Below are 23400 nucleotides of genomic sequence, written 5' to 3' on the forward strand. Positions count from 1 at the left end.
CTTGTATGTGTACCACTAAATTAATTCCCATACCTTTCCAGACTCGTTATATATAAAAACTAAATTTTTAAAAAAAATCCTGATTTGAAAACAGAATGTGTGATCGCTGACTTTGCTTTTTTTTTTGAATCATTTTTTAATTGAATATATTCTTCATTTACATTTCAAATGTTATACCCCTTTCCGGTTCCCCCCTCCCTGAAAACCCCCAACCCATCCTCCCAACCCCTGCCTACAAGAATATGCTCCTCCACCTGACCCACTCCCACACTCCCCACTCAATTTCCCCACACTGGGGCCTCTATTGAGCCCTCACAGGATCAAGGACCTCTCCTCCCACTGATGCCCAACAGGGCATTCCTCTGCCAATCTTTTGGCTGGAACCATGGGTACCCCTTGGTTGATGGCTTAGTTCCAGGGAGCCCTTAGGCATCTGGTTGGCCAGCATTGTCATCTTCTCACAGGGCTGCAACCCACACCCAGCTCCTCCAATCTGTCCTCCAACTCCTCCATTGTGAACCCCACGCTCAGTCCAGTGGTTGGCTGCTAGTATTCGCCTCTATGTCTGTAAGGCTCTGGCAGGGCCCCCCCAAAAGACACCCATAACAGGCTCCTTTCAGGACACACTTCTTGTCATCCATAGTAGTTTCGGGATTTGGTGTTTATAGGATGAATCCCCAGGTAGGACAGTCTCTGGGTGGCCTTTCCTTCAGTCCCTTTGTCTCCATAGTTGTTCCTGTGATTATTTTGTCCCCTTTCTCAGAGAAACCAAAGCACCCCCACTTTGGTCTACCTTCTTCTTGAGCTTCCTGTTGTCTGTCAATTGTAACATGTTTATTTTGAGCTTTTGGGTTAATATCCACTTATCGATTGCTGACTTTTCTAAGTACCCCTTACCTATTTCATATTATCATCCAAAACTCCCCATAAGTCTATTTCAGGAAAGAAACTTTGTCTGGCATTACAAACATATTTCATCATATCTCACGGAAATGTCACTGTGTTCTGTGTCCTAGAATTTGATGAGCTAGTGCACAATTAGACTATTGGTTTCCTTGAATGATTACTGCTCTTTTAAAATGTTAATCTGCAATGCCAAGTTCTCCAGCTAACTCTCAATAAGAACAAATGCATGAGAAGCCTCTGCACCAGGCAGTTGCTGTTTTCCCTGGTTTTCTGGGTACCACACTATCGTATCCAGTACAGTCACATTCAAACTATGTATTTATATGGATCATTGAAATGGCTATGCATTATCCATTATCAGTGGTACAGGTGGTCTCTCTTTAGCATTTGGAATTTTCATGCTTAGAGCTATATAGAGTTGATAGGTTGTTTCCATGTTATTCTAACATTTTTAATGCAGTAGTGGGTTGCTTTGATTTTTTTTATAAACTATTGCACTAGTTTCTAATATGATGCAAAAGATTTTTTAATTTATCTTAGATATCATACTCTAGTTTATCCTAGAAAATATATAACCACACTCGCTGTTTACAAATTCTTATAGCATGTATTCTGCATTCTGAGAAACTTGCTGGTGAGTAACTTTTGTAGAGTCTTACATGTACCACAGAGTGGGGAGTCAGTAAAAGTGCTGCCAAGAACACTCCTGGCATACCTTTGGTGGATACGATGACCACCTAATGCTGGGCATATGTGCACAAGCAGGGCTGTGGCCAAGGAGTAAATGCACAGTTAGTTTTAGTAAACTATTTTAAGTGATTTTTTTTAGTCAATAATTTCATGCCAAATGAGAGCTCAAATTAGAACTTAGTTAAATAACGTTGCTTTTTCAGAATTTGAATTAACTGACTTGGTTTTCCTCTCATTACTACTTAAATGTAAAGACCTCAGTATAGATAATTACTGTGGGACAATGACTATAGACTCTTTCCTTCCCTTTCCTTCCTTCCTTCCTTCCTTCCTTCCTTCCTTCCTTCCTTCCTTCCTTCCTTCCTTCCTTCCTTCCATCTTTTCTAGATGTTGCTAATTGAACCCAGGACTTTGCACATGTTAGTCAAATGATCTTCCACTGAACTACATCTCTTGCCCCTATAGAAATTTGTATTATAGACAATTGTATGTGTTCTTCAGTTTCCTATTTAACCGACTAACCCTTCAGATGATAGTATAGAGCTGACTGCTTTGTGAGAGTGCAAGTTCTACTTCACTATATTCCAAGGTTCTGGCTACAAACTCTACTGAAACCAGAGGACAATATGCATTGCTATTTGTCATCAAGAGTAACCACACAGCAACTTGTGAGTTCTATCAGTCAAGTTTTGGCTGCATGACCAAGAAGATCTAAGTTTATGCCATGACACATGAAAAATACCCTGGGCATAGTGATACATACTTGCAGGCCCAGCATTAGGGAGGTGGCACCATGAAGAGGCTTGGATGGAGCCCACTGCCTAGCTGTCCTTGCCAAGTGTGTGAGCCCCAGTTCTAGTGAGAGACTAGAACTAACAAGAGATTCAAAACACAAGGTATATGACTGCTAAGGTGTGGTACCCAGAGTTAACACGTAACCTGAATGTGCATCTTGATGATAACAACTATCTAGCAAGAAGGATAAAACTGAACCTTGTTTGTTTTTTTTTTAAATATTTTTATTTTCTATATTCTTTGTTTACATTCTAAATGATTTCCCCTTTCCCAGATCCTCCCTCCCCATATGTCCCATAAACCTTCTTCTCTCCATCCATTCTCCGATCACCTCTCTCCTTTTTCTCTGTCCTTATCTTCCCCTCCAATGCTAGGTCAATCCTTTCCAGGATCAGGAGCCTCTCCATACTTCTTCATGGGAGTCATTTGTTATGCGATTTGTGCCTTGGGTATTCAGGGCTTCTGGGCTAATTAATATCCACTTATCAGAGATTGCATTCCATGTGTATTCTTTTGTGATTGGGTTACCTCACTTAGGATGATATTTTCCAGATCAAACCATTTGCCTAAAAATTTTGTGAATTCATTGTTTCTAATTGCTGAGTAGTATTCCATTGTGTAAATATACCACATTTTCTGTATCCATTCCTCCTTTGAGGAATATCTGGGTTCTTTCCAGCTTCTGGCTATTATAAATAAGGCTGCTATGAACATAATGGAACATGTGTACTCCTTTGGGTATATGCCCAGGAGAGGTATAGCAGGGTCCTCCGGAAGTGTCATGTCCAGTTTTCTGAGGAACCACCAGACTGATTTCCAAAGTGGTTGTACCAGCAGTGGAGGAGTGTTCTTCTTTCTCTACATCCTCGCCAACACCGGCTGTCTCCTGAGTTTTTGACCTTAGCCATTCTGACTGGTGTGAGGTGAAATCTCAGGGTTGTTTTGATTTGCATTTCCCTAATGACTAATGATGTTGAGCCGTTCTTAAGGTGCCTCTTGGCCATCCGAATTTCTTCAGGTGAAAATTCTTTGTTTAGATCTGTACCCCATTTTTAATAGGGTTATTTGGTTCTCTGGGGTCAAAACCAGACACACTGAAACTAATAGAAAAGAAACTGTGGAAGACCCTTGAGGACATGGGCACAGGGGAAAAGTTCCTGAACAGATCACCAATAGCTTATACTCTAAGATCAAGAATTGACAAATGGGACCTCATAAAATTATAAAGTTTCTGTAAGGCAAAGAACACTGTTAAAAGGACAAAACGGCAACCATCAAATTGGGAAAGGATATTCATCAACCCTACATCTGATAGAGGGCTAATATCCAATATATACAAAAAAAAAAAAAACCTGAACTTTGAATTAATTTCCTTCACTGTAGTTCTCCAAAAGAAACTTATGTGAAAGACTGATTTTGCTCCAGCTTCCTAATTGCTGTCTGTCTGAATAAAAAAAAGAATTAAAATTTTAGTTCTTGGTTTTTGCTTGTGTGGTGGGCAGAACAGTCCTCTTAAAGTTACAGAGGGGGGCTTCCATAGCGAGGAATCAGGATTATATGCTAGAGTTCTGAGAAGCTACTGAAACATCTAAATCCCACCAGGCATATGATCCTATTGTGTTTTCAGATAATTGATCATAGAGGAGTCCAGGGACTAAGAGAGAAGAAAGTAGATCTGTCCAGGAGATGATGTCCTGTAATTACATGAGAATAGGCCCTCCTGGGGAGATGTGAACCAAAGTCTCCTCACCTAAAACAGTCCACTGATGAGACCATTCACCCTGCCCCCCAAGAGTGCAGACCATTCACCTCCAAGAAAGCACCAATGAGACCAAAAAGGACTCCACCAAATCTAAATTGATGAAACAATAAGTGATTTACAGTGACTCCAGAGGCAGCTGCATCTTCTGAAAGCATCACCCATCCAGAAGGGTGATGAGCTTCTTTTAACAATTGCTTTCCTAACCTTAGGGCAGGGTCTGTGAACACTTGGGCTTCCTTAGCAAGGATGGGATGGCCCTAGCAGTGAATGTGTCAGCACTGGGGAAACAGCCTGTAAGGGACCCAGAGGCACTGAGGCTCACTGCCTTGTCTTCAATGTGATTTTTCTGCTGTATGTGTGTAGCAACAGATCTGTCTACATTCACAAAGTATGACTAGATAACATAAAGAAATCCACAGACCCATGTGTCCTCTTTAATAATACCCACTAACAGTGCAGACAGGTGAACCTGTAACGACAATCACCAACAGTGTAGTCCTATAACAGTATAGGTGAGCCTATAACAGTACCCACTAAACGGTGCTTAATGGCAGACATCTATATGATAAAATGTATGTTTCAGAATAATTTATTTTTGAAAGAATAGCAATCAGTCACTGAGGTTAGCCACTTATTTGAGTACTTCATTCCTAACTTCATTGATCTCCACTGTGTCCAACCTCATGACACAATCATTGTCTCCACTTTAGAGATGGAAAACTGTAGTTGAACACCTTGGTGCATATCTACAACCTTAGCACACAGAAGACAGAACGGGAGGCATACACCCAGCTCAGGGCCAGACTTGTCCTGTATAGAGAGTTTCAAGTCAGACAAGTCTATTTAGTATGACCCTGTCCCAGAAACAAAAATGAGGGCCCTTTGAGATGGCTCATCTGGTAAAGTCTCCCATCATCAAACCTAATGACGTTAGTTTAACTCCTGACTGCCATATTCAGTCTCTGAAATACAGGCACACTCCCTACCTCCTGCCAAACAAAACAAATACAGTATATAAGCAAAGAAACAAAACAAAAAGGGGGGAGTCTTAGATGTACAGTTCAAAGTCCCATTTATACAAAGCAAGAGCCACACTGTTAAGCAATGCAAATGACTTGGAGAAGCTCAGGAGAATTCTCTTGGGCCAGGAAGCTGAAGAGTGCTGGGAAGGCGTCTAGCATCTTCTCATACCTATCCTCCCTCCTCTTTCTTATCTGGCCCATTTTATTATTTCTCTGCTGATTAGTTTTCTCTCTTTGTACAGTGCTTCTCTTTAATGTACATAGTCACCCAAAGCTATACATTGCTTCTAGTAATAATTCAAAATCCTCAGAAGAAAGACTATGAATGGACCAGTTTCAGTAAAGTATCCACTTCTCCAATCAACTGTGGAAAAGAAATGTGTGACACTTCACAAAAGACGTCCAACATTTGACGGTGACACACAGATGCCAGTGCCATTTCCCCTGATCTGGGAAGGTTCTGTCCAACATCTGGGATGTGCAAGCCACGGAATCACAATCCCTGGACCCTCTAGCGGAGAGGTTCTCAGCTTGCTTACCTGCTGTTCTCTGCCGGTTATCATGCATTAGCTAGGGTGTTCTAGAGTTTTCATGAAGTTGTTACACAAATTATATGTTACCTAATATTTTACTTCTAGAATGTTCTACCTTTTTGTTGTTGTTGTTAAGATGACAAATTATTGCTGGCAGTTTTGCCTAGCTTCCTTATTTTATTTTTAAAGGACGCTTCTATATGGCAAGATTCATCAGATAATTTGTAATAAATTATAAAATATGAAAGGTAATTATAATTTGTACTGAGAATACTGCTAGCCTAGATTTTTATAATAGTGACCCTCTTTCTTCTCTTCCTCCTTCTTCCTTCTTCCTCCTCCTCGTGCTCTTGATGATGAGACATGCTCTATCCTCAACATGAATGGCGAGAATAGATGCTCCTTCACTGCTTCAGGGCTAAGCAGTTCAGTCTTCATTTTTTACATCACCCTGTGAAATATTCACATGCTGATATGGGAGTTTCAAAGTTCACAGGTTATTAATGCTCCCTCTCATCCCTCAGTGTTGACTACAAACACAGTTGAACCTTACAGATCTGTCAGGCAGTCACAGAAGCTAAGAAATCTTTGTATCAGCCAGGAGTGATTAAACATGCTAAATGGAGACATCAGCGCCTGTCAGAACCTGGGCTTGAGGTGCAGCACAGTGGTAGAGCCCTTGCCCAGCAGGGCCCTGGGTTCCATTCCCAGCACTGTAACAGTGCATTAAATCTATCCAACCGGCTACATTTAAAACTCCATAGCAGAGATGCATGTATCTCATCATTTCTTTCTGTTCCGTTTGGAGGAAACTACTGGAAGCTTTTTAAAAAACCAAGCTGCTTCATCTGAGTTGCATAAACGACTTCTTGGGTAGGCCTCTCTTTTCTGAGCTCAGTGGGTCCAGGAGCCATTGCTCCATCTCCTTTGCTGAGTAGTGTTTTCAGAGACTCATACTTGCATATAATAAGGTTGTTCTAGAACCACTGCCAGCTAAGGAAAATGTTTAGGCCTGAGAATATCAGGTTCCATGAAAATATGACTTTGTGTTGGAGAACTGGTCTCTTCCTTAACATCGGCATGTGACTATGTCACCATGGTTAGGGATGCTGGACTGCAGCAGAGTTTTAATCACAAGTGGAAGAAAATGTGGGTGCTGGCGAGCCTGATCTCATCTACTGCACTCCCTGATGCCTCAGACTTAAGTAGGCTTGGTTCTTCAGCTCAGGCACTCACAAGCTAATGCTGACCGGACATGGATCAGACGGATGGCATCCTGCTGAGCTAGGTGTCTGGCACCACTGGTCAGTAGTGGCTTTACCTCACAGATAGTCTTTTGTTGTTGTTTTAGATAACATATGATCCATTTCAAGGAAATGAAATCTCAGTCAATTCTGAAGAAAGCATTGCTTCGCACTGTTAGAGACCATTGGAGATGGTCAAAACCACTGCAGAAGGCACAGGAAAGCAAGTTTACAGACATCTTCAAGGGCGAGTACCCTGCAGATTACATTGGCCAATCAGGATGCCAACAAGTTGAGGAATCTGGCAGAAGCAACAGAGAGAGCCACCCCACTTCCTATCTATATTTGCAGCAGTTCTCATCTAACATTCAGGAATGTTGGCCTTGTCCTTTCTTACCAGTCTGGCTCTTCTGCTAAACCACAGAGTGGTACTACAGCTCCTCATCACCTGGTTATATAGTACATCCTCTTCTGAGCTCACAAAGAGAGTGTCCTCTCTGTTAGCAACAAAATGCCCCCACAACTGTTCGTTTGCACGTTAGAAACCAGAGCAGGAACAAAACTTTCACTTTAGTAATTGGCAGCTTGTAGACTCAGTGCGCAGACGCAGGCCAGCTCACTCTTCTGGTCCTCAGCTGACCCAAAACAGTTTTCTTCAATAAAAAGCTAGCCACAGATGCTGAACATAAGATTTACTACCAATAGTGATGGTGCTCCAAGCTTCATAAATAAGCAGCTTTTAGAACCGAGAAAATAGCTTCTGTTTTCCCTCAAACACAGCAATCCTGTTATATACAAAAAGTAAGCAGGGCTTGAATTAGCACCTTGGGGTCTTTAGTGTACCGGAAATATGCATACATTAGCAGTTCTAAGACTCCTCCTTTTCACCTTCTTCACGATCAGTCAGGTTTATTTAAAAAAATAAAAGAGAAAATGTAGTGGAGTATTCAGGAGCTACATCATCTGTATTCTTGGTCTATTGCTGTGATATAAGATGTTTCATTTTGGGAGGTCTTTGGGCACAAATATGAAAGGGATATTAGGGTCCTTCCCTGGTTATTTTTCTCCTTGGAGATTCAAAATTTAAAGCTGGTCTGCAGAGACTAACAAAAACTTTGGAAATATTTTGCTCGCTTTTATTCATAGATGAACATAATTGTAGCAGGTAATGTAACTCAGTGGAGTCAACAAGCCCATCAAGAGGTGCCTTTGTGCTCCATCACTCTTTAGAACATTCATTATATTTAGTGTGTGAGAGTACATGTGTGCTTGTAGCACATATGTGGGGTTCAGAGGACAACATGAGGTAGTCAGTTCCATCTACTGGGTGGAGTCTAGCAATTGAACTCTGGTTCTCAGACTTGGTGGCAAGCCCTTCCACATGCTGAGCCAGCTCGCTCCCCCCTCCCCCCCCATCCCCCACCCCCATCACTCACGGATCAAGCCTATGCTTGGTTAACTTATGTTTGTGGAAGTTAGAATTAACATGATTCTTCGAATGAAATGTACTCACACACTTTAAACTTTGAATCTTCAAGGAGAAAAATAACCAGGGAAGGGCGCTGGTATTCTTTTCGCCACAGTGAAAATCAACGTTTAGCTTGACTGCTTGGTCTGTGAGTGATTTGTAGGAAGTAAGCTAACCTAATGCATTCTAACCACTTTGAGTGGCATGTTTTTACCAAGCCATGCTTTCCTGATTGTAGAAAACCTGATGATATTTCTGTGAAAACAGATTTCCCAGGAGTTTTTTTGTTTATTTGTTTGTTTTCCTTCAACGGCCCTTTGCCAGAATGCAGTGGCATTCTTATTTCATTTTGCACAAAAGGAAAAGTGGAAAAGCTCGTAAAACAACAACAACAAAAAAAAAAACCCTATTGTCTCAGCTAAAGGAGGCAGCCATGCCCCCCTAAGGTGGTGAAGCGGCCACAGTGTCTGAGAGCATCACAGGAGGGAAGACCAGCGGTCAGAGGGCAGGAGAGGCAGGAATGTGATACTCATCCAGGCATGGTAGCAAGTTATCCCCCTGCATCAGCACACCTCTGGGCACTGACTTCCCTCAATTCCACTTACATAACTCTCAAAAAATGGCTCAGGGGGTCAGTTTGGGCTCTTAGATGTTCTCCAAGAACCTAAATTAAGTATCAGTCCATTTTTTAGTTGCTGTAGCAAAGTGCCCGAGGCTGAATAATTTGTCATGAAAAAAAAGCTTTATTTGCCTCAGGTTTGGAAAGTAAAGTCCAAGACCAGGCTCATTGATTTTGCTGACCCCCATTTGAAAGAAGACATCATGGTACCCGCAAGAGAGAGATCACACAATGACACTAGAGGCTAGAGTGTGGGAAGTCATAACCTTCTATATATCAATTCTCTTATAAGAATTAAGCAGGGTCCATGGAACTGTGTACTTTTAAAAAAAGATTTTCTTATTTAACATATGTAAGTACACTCTTGCTCTCTTCAGACACACCAGAAGAGAACATTGCATCCCATTACAAATGGTTGTGAGCCACCATGTGATTTCTGGGAATTGACTCAGAACCACTAGAAGAACAGTTAGCACTCAGCTGAGCCATCTCTCTAGCCCATGAACTATGTAATTTTTATGAGAAAATCACATTTACCTGAGAAAGACTGGAGTCTCCCTCGTGGCAGCCACGAGGACCCAATGATTTTCCAACTTCTGGAGGTGTATGAACTCTACTTCTTAAAATTTCTATCAGGTACCAAGAGTTTTAAATTGGGAAATGTCCCTTGATACACAGACTGGGAAGGGAGAGCATTTGAGGTCCAAGATGCACTTAAAGGCTTACCACCTCTTACTGTCACTGAGCTTCTAGAACATGTATGTGGAGAACAGGTAACATCCAAATCAGACAAGTAGCATCAGTCCAGTTGTCCTTTGCAGAGAAAGCACAAGGCTCCTCTTAACTTATTCATTCAACTATACTTCCCCACTGTGTAGTCCAGGCTGGCCTGGAACTTGTGATCTGCCCACCTTATCTTCCTAAAGGCTGGGGTTTCAGGGATCTACCCCCTGACTGAGCCATTCGCTTTAGATTCTATGATGATGAAATCAGGTATCTATGTTTCAATATATTTTGAAATATTTACTCTGATAATTATTCAAACTAGATTACAAATTGACTATGAACCAATAGTTTATTTTTATATTGAAAACTGATGATGCTTTATTTAATAGTATATTAAATAAGTAATATTAATATGGCTTACTGACCATTCACATTTTTGAAAGCCTAATCAATCATCTTCAGCCATAAAAGATCAATTAGACTGTGCTAAAAGGCTTGGATCTGACCATGTGGCTAGATTCTTGAGAATAGAGCATGAGATATAATGTCTACTACTTGTTTCTTCCTGTGAATGGAACATGTGATCATGAGCTTTCTAGTCCTGAAGGCTGAGGGTTAACAGTCACTGTAGTAGCTTGGAACTCTGAGATCGGCTAACATAGAGCCAAGTGATGCTGTAAGCCCTGGACCACTTACACTCGCACACACATTTCTAGAGTGACCCCTCACTTAAATGTTAATGCTAAAGTGTCTAGAATTTCTCGATATTTTGGAACGTTGCCATGTACGAATGATATGATGACCCCCAGGCATGAGACTCAAGTGTAAACATGAGTTACGTTGTATTTCACACATAACCTGAAGGTAATTTCTTTAATTTTTTTTATTGCACCTACCACTTCTGAACGGTTACATGAGGCCAGATTGTGGAATTTTCCACCCATGACATCATGTTCAGGTTTGGGAACATTTTTTGGGTGTCAGAAGTTTGGGTTGACGATGTACAAAGGAAAGGGAGTTTTCGGATTGTTTCGGTGTAGCATTTGGGGTTTTTATGCTGAACTACTAATATTAAAAATTAAAATATTAATGGTTCATACTGAAGAAAATTAATACGTGTGGACTATGTCCTGGCAATCATTTGCTACATGCTTTTGGGTGAGTAATCTCAGGTATATCCATGATGGGAAGTAAAGGGGGCTGAACATTGTTCACATTCTTAGCCGGCATCTGTGTGTGTGTACTCACTACTAGTCGCTGTAATGGCCTCCACCTGGGCTTACATCACTGCCCTTCCTGGACCTGGAATGTCCTCCCTTCCTGGAAGAACCAGGCCTCCATTGCAAACAGTCCCTGCACTAAAACTACCTTAAGTCCTTGGACCTATATGCTCACACGTGGTGCCTCCCGGGTTTCAGATTTCTACTCCTGAGGCTCAGTAGTACATGTGCTTATCCCCTTTCCTTGCCCCTGCATAGCTTAGTAAGATCTGTTTATCTTCTCCAATGTAGTGATGTTATTCATAAACCCAGCAAACTAGGAAATCCTTTTGGACAATCCTACAGACCCAGGAACAAAAGCAGGACTCGCCATGAGCAGAATGCCACAGGCATTTGGTGACCGAGGCACTGAAATGTTTCCCTTTTTGAGTCCCTACCACATAATGTAATATCCTAATATCTAAATTCTCTGCAAATGTGAAGACACAATAAATAGAATCTGAAGAGGGATAGATATTGACAATAGTTTTCTTCTGTGTAGCCACATAAGCCACAGACTTCAAACTGTTTATTTGAACTTTTCAACAATAGGTGGGGAGGCCGAGTTTCTACAGTACGCTTTATTCTCCAGGCTGTATTTTACATGCTGCTGGAGAAGTTAAATTTCTGTCAGTTTATCCTCTGGAAAAGTAAGGCGATAAATACGGGCGCTCATTGCGATGGCTGATGATTGCCAGGTGCTAATGTTTTAAATTGCTGGTGATTTTTAGGGACACCACAAACTGGCCACAATTTCAGAAGCCTTTTGGCAGTTACAGCTGGCAGCAAGCGCACAGACTGTAAATTTAGAAAGTGTTGCTCCGTGCTTGAGAATGTGCCTCAAAGTCACCTTCAAATATGTCATGTAGCTGGGATTCTGCATAAACTAAGCCGCCCTTCAGTGTGTATCTTGTGGTATACGAAAAACTTTCAAAAGCACGGCAGGGCCAATTTTTTTTGAGTTAAGGTAAAACATTCCTCACAGATTCCACCTGATGCTGCCAAGTTGGAGAGCTGTGCTGTGTGATGCTTTCCCCTCACAGCTTTTGACTGTGGGGAAATGATTTGTAAGGCAGGTTCTACCCTTATTTCTTTAATAACCACTAGGACCACTTTTTTGGCCCCTGCTTCTGTCAGGGTAAACAGGTGTGCTGAAACAGTTGTTGAGTTTGCTCAACAGAGATGTTGAGTTTGTTTGTGTGAGAGCTTTACCCGCCACCCTGCCCCAGGGCTTCAGGGTTGAAGAGTAAGTTCTGGATTGCCAACAGGCCCTGCCAGAACTGCACTAAGTCCTTGGACCTATTGTGGTAGCAATAAAGCTGAAAAAGAAGCTGGTTCCGTGTCAGTCACAGGCACTCTGGTAATACATAACAGCGATACTTTATGGTCTCCATTGCTGCATTCACTCCTAATGAGCATACCAAGACTACATGAGTGCTAAGAGATCTTGGTGAAGCTCTGTATCAATACCACTGAAAGAGTCAGGATATCATAGCCACCCTGTGTCCCCCCCTTTAAAGTGCTGCTGCTCATAGTAGCAAGGTTAAATCAGGAGCCAGCCTAGGCAATGGAGGATGAGCAGTAGTGTGTAATGGCATGGGGGCCTACTCTGGGAAGTAACCTGTAGGATCAGCCCTGGAATTATTTGCATTGAATAATTTATAGGTATTTGATGGAGAACACATGAACACACACACACACACACACACACACACACGAAAAGATATTTTGCCTGTGTATTCAAATAGTTGTGAGAAATATCAAACCAGAGAGATAAGGTGTCATTGAGCCCAGGCAAAAAATGATAGGTGAGATGTACTGTGTATCAGAGAAAAATGATTCAAGTATATTGAAAAATAATGGTAAGTTACAGTAAGAGGAAGGTCCAGAGGTGCAAGTTTTCCAACCCTCTTTGCCTCACAATTTGCTCGAGGTCCAGAAGCTGGGTATCTACCTGCACTTAGCAGGATGTTAAAGTTGGCTGGATGCAAACATGAAGGACTAGAAGAGTGAGCTCTACAGAGGTCCTAGAACCCCCAGGTTTCATATAATATGCAAAGTAGGTGTGCATGCATACATGCACAGAAGCTTTGCTGAGTGGAACGATTGCAAATGAAGCCATCATCAGGGACAGCAACACTGAGGTGGGGATAGCTGCTTGTGTGGCAGACATGCCAGCAGTGGCATCCAGGGTCCTTGTGGCCTCTGTCCTGGCAGAGGTGCTGGTCTAACCTGGCCCCTACAGTTAAGTTCAATAGGAATGCATTCTTCCAGATGGCTATCAGAGGCTCTCAAAACAAGAGCCTGAGAAGGCTTGTATGACGGTCCAGGTGGTAGTTCGTGGCAATTGTTTTAAGGTGCATGTGAAGATTGAGCAGCCCTGTGGGCAGAGACTTAGTCATGGGCAGACGAACACGTCTAGCTGAGAACTACACAAACAGCAGAAGGAGCTTGTATACAGAGAAAAGGAGATTCTAAAAAACCAGATATGAGCTTCCTCCTTGACTAAAGGTGAAGATTCTTCAAGTGCTGCATAGAACACCAGAAAGAATAGACAGAGGGCCACCAAGGCTGGGCCTTGAGAGTTTATAGGCTTGCCTCAATTCTAGTCCAATCTTTCTGCATCCTATGTAAGCTTGAGCTACGATCTCCCAGCTCCTGTGACCATGCCTTCTCTGTCACCATGGACTCTTCCTCTGGAAGTCTTAACAAAACCAAACTTATTTCTGTAACTTGCTTTGGGCTGGGGCATTTTATTACAGCAACAGAAATGTAACTAATGGGCAGAGAGGAGGAGGAGGGTGAGGAGGATGGAAAAGAAAAAAGAGGAGGAGGGAAAAGAGGAGGAAGAAGGAGGAGGAGGAAAAGGAGAAGAAAGAGATGGGGAGAAGGAAAGGGGAAGCAAGGAGAGATGGGTGGAAAGGGAAGAGAAAACTGAAGGCGACAGGAAAGGAACCAATTATTAGACTGGAAGACTTTTCACCTATAGTTATAGCCTAAGAAGTCAGGCATTTATCTTTGCCTCGTGAGCCTCATGCTGCTTAGAAGGAGCACAGGCAGTCATTTCTGTGATTTCAACGAAGAAAACTTGTGTCTTCTTTCCTGGTTCATCTTTTATTTTTTCCATATTAATCTGCTTCTGAAAACCAAAATTAAATCCAAATAAGATTAGGAAAGTGGTTTAACTAAAGCACTTTTCCTCCTTTTTGGTTCTTTGGTTCCTTCTTCCAAAGAGAATCTTTCATTTTTACTCCCACGGGGAGGGACTCTAACAGGTTTTAAATTTCTTTTAATCACATGCAGACACATTTTAGAGGAAATCAAAGCAAATGTCACATTAAAAATCAGACTTACATGTGACTTTTACATGTGAACATTGAGATACACCCTCAGATTTTCCTAGTTTGTTAGGATTTAAATTTATAGTTTCTTATTGGACTCTTGTGAATTCTCACAGCTGTGTTATGAACACAAAGAATACTTTGGTGCAAAAAAAAAATCCTTAAATAAGGTGATTATTTTGTAATATCTTGTTATGTTAAATTCCTTCTTGTCAGTCTTTGCCTGCATTGAGTAGAGAAATTATTCCCACGAGTTTGATTTTGATACTTTTTTTGTTTTATACAAATACTTTTAATAATTTTGGTCCTGAACAAATTGTTTTACCAATGCAACAGATTTTATTTAATTATTTTATTCGATATATTCTTTATTTACATTTCAAGTGATTTTCCTTTTCCTGGATTCCCCCCTCCCTGAAAGTCCCATAAGCCCTCTTCCCTCCCCCTGTTTCCCAATCCACCCCTTCCTACTTCCCTGTCCTGGTATTCCCCTACACTGCTGCACTGAGCCTTTCCTTCCTTCTTCTTGGGCATCATTTGATATGTGAATTGTGTCTTGGGTATTCCAAGCTTCTAGGCTAATAACCGTTTATCAGTGAGTGCATACCATCAGTGCTCTTTTGAGACTGGGTTACCTCACTTAGGATGATGTTCTCAAAATCCATCCATTTGTCTAAGAATTTCATGAATTCATTGTTTCTAATGACTGAATAGTACTCCATTGTGTAAATATACCACATTTTCTGTCTCCATTCCTCTGCTGAGGGACATCTGGGTTCTTTCCAGCTTCTGGCTATTATAAATAGGGCTGCTATGAACACAGTGGAGCATGTGTCCTTATTACATGCTGGGGAATCCTCTGGGTATATGCTCAGGAGTGGTATAGCGGGGTCTTCCGGAAGTGTCATTCTCAGTTTTCTGAGGAACCTCCAGACTGATTTCCAGAGCAGTAGTACCAACTTGCAACCCCACCAGTAGTGGAGGAGTGTGATTTAGTTACTTTTAAAGAAAGTATCTCAACTTGATGTTCCTTAGCTGTAAGCCCATCAATGGCTAACTCATTGACACCGTCTGCCTCTACATTTTGAGCACTTCTACCAAGTTCCATTCTCTGCCCTGGTCCTGTTTTTCCCTCCCCAAACTGGAAACTATGACACTGGCTAACCCTGACTGTTCCATATCAGTCTTGTGTGCTTAGTTCGTTTAGGTGCCTGGGATTAATGAGTCATCTGGCCCATGCTATATACAGGCTCCACACAGAGTATAGTCCTGCACATAGCACGACCCTGCACACAGACTCCATGCAGAGCACAGCCCTGCACTCAGAGCATGACCCTTGCACACAGAGCACAGCCCTAAACACAGAGCACAGCCCTGAGCACAGAACACAGCCCTGCACACAGAGCATGACCCCTGCACACAGAGCATGACTCCTGCACATAGAGCACAGTCCTAAGCACAGAACACAGCCCTGCACACAGAGCATGACCCCTGCACACAGAGCACAGCCCTGCACACAGCACACAGACCTGCACACAGAGCACAGTCCTGAGCACAGAACACAGCCCTGCACACAGAGCATGACCCCTGCACACAGAACATGACCCCTGCACACAGAGCACAGCCCTGCACACAGAGCACAGCCCTGTACACAGAGCACAGCCCTGCACACAGAGCACAGCCCTGCACACAGAGCATGACCCTTGCACACAGAGCACAGCCCTAAGCACAGAGCACAGCCCTGAGCACAGAACACAGCCCTGCACACAGAGCATAGCCCTGCACACAGAGCATGACCCCTGCACACAGAGCACAGCCCTGCACACAGAGCACAGCCCTGCACACAGAGCACAGCCCTGCACACAGAGCATAGACCTGCACACAGAGCACAGCCCTGCACACAGAGCACAGCCCTGCACACAGAGCACAGCCCTGCACACAGAGCATAGACCTGCACACAGAGCATAGACCTGCACACAGAGCACAGCCCTGCACACAGAGCATAGACCTGCACACAGAGCACAGACCTGCACACAGTCTTTGTGCAGAGCATGGTTCTGCCTCTGCATTTTCATTCTTCCCCTTATGGGCTGTCACTCCACCACATCGACTTCGGAATCCATCACATCAAAAAAGTGACACCAACTAAAAGCACTTGGCTATCCACATTAACTTCAAACTTTCAGAGACTGCTCTGTTGAGGTTATCTAACATTTTTAAATGTCCAAATCCCAGGGATTTTTTTCTGCACAGATGCTGTAATGTTGATTTCACTTTTCCCTTAAACGGTTGTGCTTCCTTGATGGCTCAGTTCTATAGCATTTGGGTTCCCTTGCTGCCTTGTGAATGGTATTGACCTTCACTTGGTCTTACTTCTTCCCAGCCAGTCAATTTATTAGAACTTTAAAAGCTATTTGATAAAAATAACTTTTATCTATCTTTATGAGGGACAATCTAATCTTTGTACATATATGTATATAATACATACATACATACATACACATAAACATACCATACACATTGTAGAAAAATTTTAAAAAACTGGTTGGCTGTGTTTGCTTAAGTGTGAATGGCCCCCATAGGCTCATCCTTTGAATGCTTGCTCCCTAGTTGGTAGAACTGTTTGGGAAGGACTGAGAGGTGTGGTCTTGTTGGCGGAGGTGTGTCACTGGGATGGGCTTTGAAGTTTCAAATGCCCACTCCAGGCCCAGTTAGCTCTCTTTCTGCCTCCTGTCTGTAGACCAGGATGTAAGCCCACAGTGCTTCTCCAGCATCATGCCTGCCTGCCTGCCTGCCTGCTGCCGTGCTCCTCATCCTAAAGATCATGGTCTAACCCTTGGAAATTGCAAGCAAGCCCACAATTAAGTGTTTTCTTTTATAAATAGCATTGGTCATGGTGTCTTGTCATAGCAGTAGAACAGAAACTAAGACATTGTCACACATTCTCTCATCCATATTATTTTTATAGCTTAACTATAGCTAAACTATAAAGTCTACTTAACTATAATTTACTTAACTACACATATAGTTAAGTCTACTAAGATAGTTTGAATAGTTATTAACTATCGTCACTGGGGTTTTTGAACTTGTTTTTCCTTTCCCTTAACTAGAAATGTATACATTTTATCCAGCATAATTTTCGGCATCCCACACCACACTGGCAGGAGTCAGTGTCTGATAACTACAATTCTGTCTGTTGCTGTGTGCTGACCTGTTTCATATTTCATGTGTTAGTAGAATCACATGCTTGCCCGTCTGTGCCTACTTTTTTCACATCGCATGATGTTTTCCAGGTCCATCCATGTTGACCTAAATAGCAAGATTTATTGTCTTAAAGGCTGAGTTTTATTCCATTGTGTAGGCCTCTTGCCTTTGCCCATTCATCCTGTGACAGACACTTAGGTTGCCTCTATGTATTTACTGTCATCAAAAACCTTCAGTGAGCCTGGGAGTGCCAATGTCTTCCTCTGACTGTTACCTATGAATATGGATCTGAAAGTGAGAACATGTGAAAATAAGCTAGCCCTATGTCTAATTTGGAGGGCACCTTCCTATTCCTTTCAATAGCAACTGCTGATTTTTTCAGAACAGTCTGTTTTCTTTTGACAGCAGGTATTCTGACCGTGGTGAGATATTGCATCTGTTGGATACTATTTGCATTTTTCTGATGACTGGTGACCTTGAACACATTTTCATTTCCCTCTTGTGCTTTGTCTCCTTTTGAAAATGTTTATTCCTATTTTGCCTGTTTTTTTTTTTTTACATTGACTGTCTACTGATTTGAGTCTCTTACGCATGCTCATTGTTAACCTTTATGAGATGCATTGTTCATGTTGTCATGGCGCCGTCTCCCACTCCGAGATTGCCTTTCTGCTCTGTGGCCTGCTTCCTTGGCTGTCCATGCACAAGCTTCTGATGCTAATGAAATCCCATCTACCTACTCATTCTTTGCTTTGTCTGTGCTCCTGGGTTTGCTTAATAAACAAAACAAACAAACCAAACCAAAATGAAATAAAAACCAGTGCCCAAATCACAGTTTGCCTGTGCATTCTTCCAGTTGTTTAGAAAGTTTAATACTTATGTTGGCATTAATACATTTCAAATTGACTGTTGTAAATGGTACCCAATAAGTGTTTTCCCCATTAATCTATCTATTCACTTTATATCCTGATTTCAGCTCCCCCCATCCATTTCCTTCCTCTCATAGCCCCTCCTTCCATTCCCACCTTCAGATAAGGTTTTATTGTCATTCTTCATGTAGATCTCTTACTGTCACTGCACTGTGTATTGAAATGAAAGCCTCACACTGTCCTACGTTCCTGGAACCTTAGTCAAAATGAAATTGGCCACAACTGAATAAATTTATTCTAGGACCTTCTATTTTGTTCCATTAGCCTATGTTTTTATGCCATTTTAGATTGATTTTTAAAAACAAAACAAAACACCACCTAGCCCAGTGTCTGTTTTCCTGTTGGTTCTCCTATTGGTTTCCTGGGTTCAGGATTTATGTTCATCTTAAGCATTTTAACTGTGGAGGCTTTGTATTTGTTTCAAGTCAGGTAGTGTGATGCCTCTAGTTTTGTTCATTTTTTGTTCAAGATTGCTTTAGCAAAGAGAACGTTTGTGGTTCCACATGAATTTTAGAATTGTCTTTTGTTTGTAGTTATGTGGGAAAAATGTCCCTGGGCATCTGGTAGGTAGTACGCTGAATCTGTCAAGATTGCTGGGATAACTGTGGACACGTTATCAATATTAAGTCTTTAATCCATTTACAGGAATAGCAGCTCAGTTGACTGGGTCATCTTCACTCTTCTTCACTAGTGCTTTATAGTTTTGACTCAAAACACTTTTCCCTCCGCAGTTAAGTTTATTATTATGTTGCAGTTTTTGTTTTGTTTTCATTGCTCTTACAAGTGGATTATCTACTATCATTTATAAGAGTTGGTTGTTAACGTTTCACATTTTACATTGGTTTTATGTCCTGCAACTTTCCTGAGTTTATTGAGTAGTTGAGTATTTAGGGTTTTCTATGTAAGATTTAGAACTCTACCTTCCACTTGCCCTAATTCCCTGAATGAAAACATAAACATCCTCACAGGTCTATCATATGCGTCTTGGTTAGGGTTACTATTGTTACATTGAAACACCATAAGTTACACTTTCATATAGCAGCGCATCACTGAAGGATCTCAGGAGAGGAACTCAAACGGAGCTGGAACCTGAAGACAGGAACTAATGCAGAGGCCACAGCAATGTGCTGCTTACTGGCTCACTCACCATGGCTTGTTCAGCCTGCTTTTGTATGAAAGCCAGAACCACTTTCCCAGAGATAGCACCACCCACAATGGCCTGAAGCCTCCCACATCAATCACTAAGAAAATGTCCCTCAGGCTAGTCTACAGCTTGTTCAATGGAGACATTTTCTTACTTGAGGCTCTCCTTCCTCTCTGATGACTCTAGCTTGAGTAAAGTTGATATAAAACTCACCAGAACAGTTTCCAAAGTCAAACATTTCAATAGCAGGAATGAAAGCCATATACATTTCAGCAACTTCGATGCCAGGCATGTGGCACATCAGCTGAAACCTTGGCACTCAGAAGGGTAAAGCAAAAGGATCACAAGTTCAAAGCCAACTAGGGCTACATAACAAGACCTTGCCTCAACAAACAAACAAAGAAACAAATGAACAAATGAGCAGCAACAACTTCCAGAGTGAGTGCTGATGTATGATTCCCTGAAAATTCTGTCGCCATTTCTTGTTTCTTTTTCTCTTTTTCTAGACAATATAATCTGATCATGGTTTCCTCTCCCTCAACCCCCCTAGATCCTCCCCACCTCCCTACCCACTCAACAACTTTATGCCTTTTCTTTCTCTCTATAGAAAATAAACAGGCAAATAAACAAACAAAATGGAATTTTAAAAAGAAAGAAGAAACACATGTCACACACCTATAAAACCACAAAATTGTAAACCATAAGATACAACCAAAAGACCAGTAAGACAAAAATACCCAATCAAAGCAATATGAGACAAAATGTCTACAAACATTGGATGTTTTGTGGGCCACTGTTGAGTGGTACTGATTTACTACCCAGTAAGCCTATCACCATTCCTAAGCTAGGATTTCCTTTCAGAAGCCTTTATCACTCTGCCTTCTGTGTTTGGAAAAGAGGAAAGCTCCTCCTATGGTCTGAAGTGTTTTAGTTTTCTCCAAGCTCTACCTCCAAATCCACTCCAGATCTTCTTTGAATACTAAGGCTTGGCCTATCCACAGGTTGAGGCACGAGGGTATCAGAGCCCAGACCACACTGTGGAGCTCATGGGGAAAATGTCAGACTCAGGATATGATTTGTTTGTAGCTTAAGTAAAGGCTATAAGACAGAAAGGAGCCAGACACTCCCTAGTTCCCAGTCCAAACAAACAAGGAAATAAATTGTCTTTAATGGGGATAAAGAAGCCGCGAATATCAGAGTTTGGATGGAAGGATCAGGATTCAGTTTGATATGTATGATATGTGAGGTGCTTCTTTTTATCTCAGCAGAGATATTACATAGTCAATTAAATATCTTGAAATTCAGTTTAGGACTGGAAACTTAAACTTTGGTGGAGTAGCATTAAGTCTAGTTTATATTATGTTATTTACGTACACACACATACACACACACAAACATGTATGTGTGTGTGTGCCCATACATACATTCCATCTTATACATATTTAAATATTCTCTCACAATGTTGATCTTAAAAAGGACACAGAAAAACAAGTAGACTTTCAATCTCTCATCCAGCTACAACTCAGGCACTATACCTTCAGTGGCACCAGCAGGGCATGATCCTTAGCTGTAGAAACCAGATTCAACTCTTGAATCTCATCAGACTTCCTTTCGAAATCTACCCATGTTTGTTCTAAGGAACCTAACAAATAAAACAAAAGCACTGACCGGCAGGGGAAGGGTGAATCGGAGGGCTGCAAAGGAAACAAAGGCAGAAAGAAAAAAGAACTATCCAGAGCTGACTGCCCAGTGGCCACTGTCTGTTAGACACAAAGAAGCTGGCAGTGTTTGGTGCCTTTGGAAGGGATGAAAGTGCCTTGGCAAGAACTTAACAAAAGCCAGAGCCCATATCTAGTTCTGAACAGCTGATTTATAGCCCTACTCCAACCACAACTGACTGGAGAAAAGACAGCAGTCACTGGCAGTAGTAAGTGAACTGTGGCTGGAGATTAAGACACCATGCACAGTAGGAGGGGAAGAGCATCCCTTCCAGGAAGCTGCTTTCCAACCAGCATTCATGAATCAGCAAGTGAGAGTTTCTTTTCTATTGCCTTCAAGCTAACATCTGCCTGGAAAATAAAATTCTGAGGAACTCCAGAACCTCAGATCACTCTGGAGCAAAACAGAAAGCTGACAAGCTAGATATAAGCTCAGAATTTCAATCATGCAACCAAGTACTTGACATTTGGTGGAACTTGAATGTGGCAGAGACCAAAGTGGGTGGAAATAAACAAGTAGAGCATAATAGAGGGAAGAGAACATGAAATTGCCCGCATCCTAGTGCGTGATAGGAAGGTTATTATCCCTGTGAAGCTTGAACAAGATTCTATTTTTAAAATCATTCAGGAAACAAACAGTTGAAAAACAAAGTATAAGAAACAATTTCCCAAATGTACAACAAAATTATAAAGGAGTTAGTAAAAAGGAAAGGAGAGGAGAGAGAGAAAGGAAAGGGAAATAGTGACCAGTCAGAGAGAAAGGGACAGCATCAGGACACCACAGACACTGATACCATATGGGGAGGTGGGGATTCTGGAAAATTCTGAAAACTTTAGGAGGAGGGGCATATCCAGAGGAAGGTTACTCGGGGTATGTTCTCAGGTGCTATTTTATTCCTAACCCCCTTCCTTAGCCTTTCTTCCTCCTACCCACCATTAGTTAAGACCCTTTCGACCATGCTTTCAACACCATGATGATCGGCCTTGACTATGGGCACAGAAGCAGTGGAGCCAAAGACTATGGACTAAACTCAACCAAAAACCATTCCTCTCTTTACATTTTTGCTCAGTATCTTGTCCCAGCAACAGAAGTCACAGCATCATGAAAGTTTAGAACAAAGAAAATGAAAGGTTCTATAATGTTCAACAGAGACAGTGAGATCACAGTCAAAAGAACACAAGTGGACTTCATGGCAATTGCACTGACAAATTCCAATTCCGAGTGTTGCCTGTGAGTGTTTAAAATCCTAACACTTTGCTATTCTTTAAACTCCTGTTCATCATGCCCTGATGCATTTGTTCCAGATTACATCAAATTATTTCATGCCTCTATTCACCAACAAAACATCCTTGGAACTAGAGATTAACTAAGAAGAAACTAATTTGAATAATAATTTAATAATCTATCTTTATTAACATAAATATGTCTTAGATTTGTCATATCCACTTTCACCTACTTCATAGGACCACAAACCTTTTTTTATATTAATTTTGAATATTACTAGATTAAAAATGCTTATTTGGAAAAATATAATAGATCCCTGACAAAGGATTTTAATGGTCTGTTTGCATTCTTCCTTCCTTCCTTTCCTTCTTCCTTCCTTCCTTTCCTTCTTCCTTCCTTTCCTTCCTTTCCTTTCTTCCTTCCTTCCTTTCTTCCTTCCTTCCTTTTTTCCTTCCTTTTTTCCTTCCTTTCTTCCTTCCTTTCTTCCTTCCTTCCTCCCTCCCTCCCTCCCCTCCCTCCCTCCCCCCTCCCCCTCTCTCTTTCTTTTTCTTTCTTCTTCTTTCTTTCTTTCTTTCTTTCTTTCTTTCTTTCTTCTTTCTTTCTTTCTTTCCTTCTTTCTTTTTCTGCTTTAGGGTTTTGAGAAAAGGTTTCACCTGGTAGACGAGGCTCACCCTGAAATTACTTCAGCCTCTTGAGTGCTAAGGTTAAGTGCTACCAAACTCTAAAATGTTAGTCTTTCTGTGTGACATATTCAAATTCCAGAAAACAGTGACAATGGTAGTGTTAACAGCCATCACTTTTGAGTGCATGATGGAGCA

At 41.6% G+C, this 23400-nt stretch overlaps 1 protein-coding gene across 1 annotated transcript in view; it reads left to right on the top strand.

Annotated features, from left to right (window-relative positions):
* Odad2 (outer dynein arm docking complex subunit 2) overlaps window positions 1-23400 on the top strand; it is a 181148-nt gene that overhangs the window by 137555 nt on the left and 20193 nt on the right. The window lies entirely within an intron of this gene.

The sequence above is a fragment of the Apodemus sylvaticus genome, chromosome 14 (genome assembly GCF_947179515.1).
Source record: "Apodemus sylvaticus chromosome 14, mApoSyl1.1, whole genome shotgun sequence".
In the NCBI taxonomy this organism is placed as follows: Eukaryota; Metazoa; Chordata; class Mammalia; order Rodentia; family Muridae; genus Apodemus; species Apodemus sylvaticus.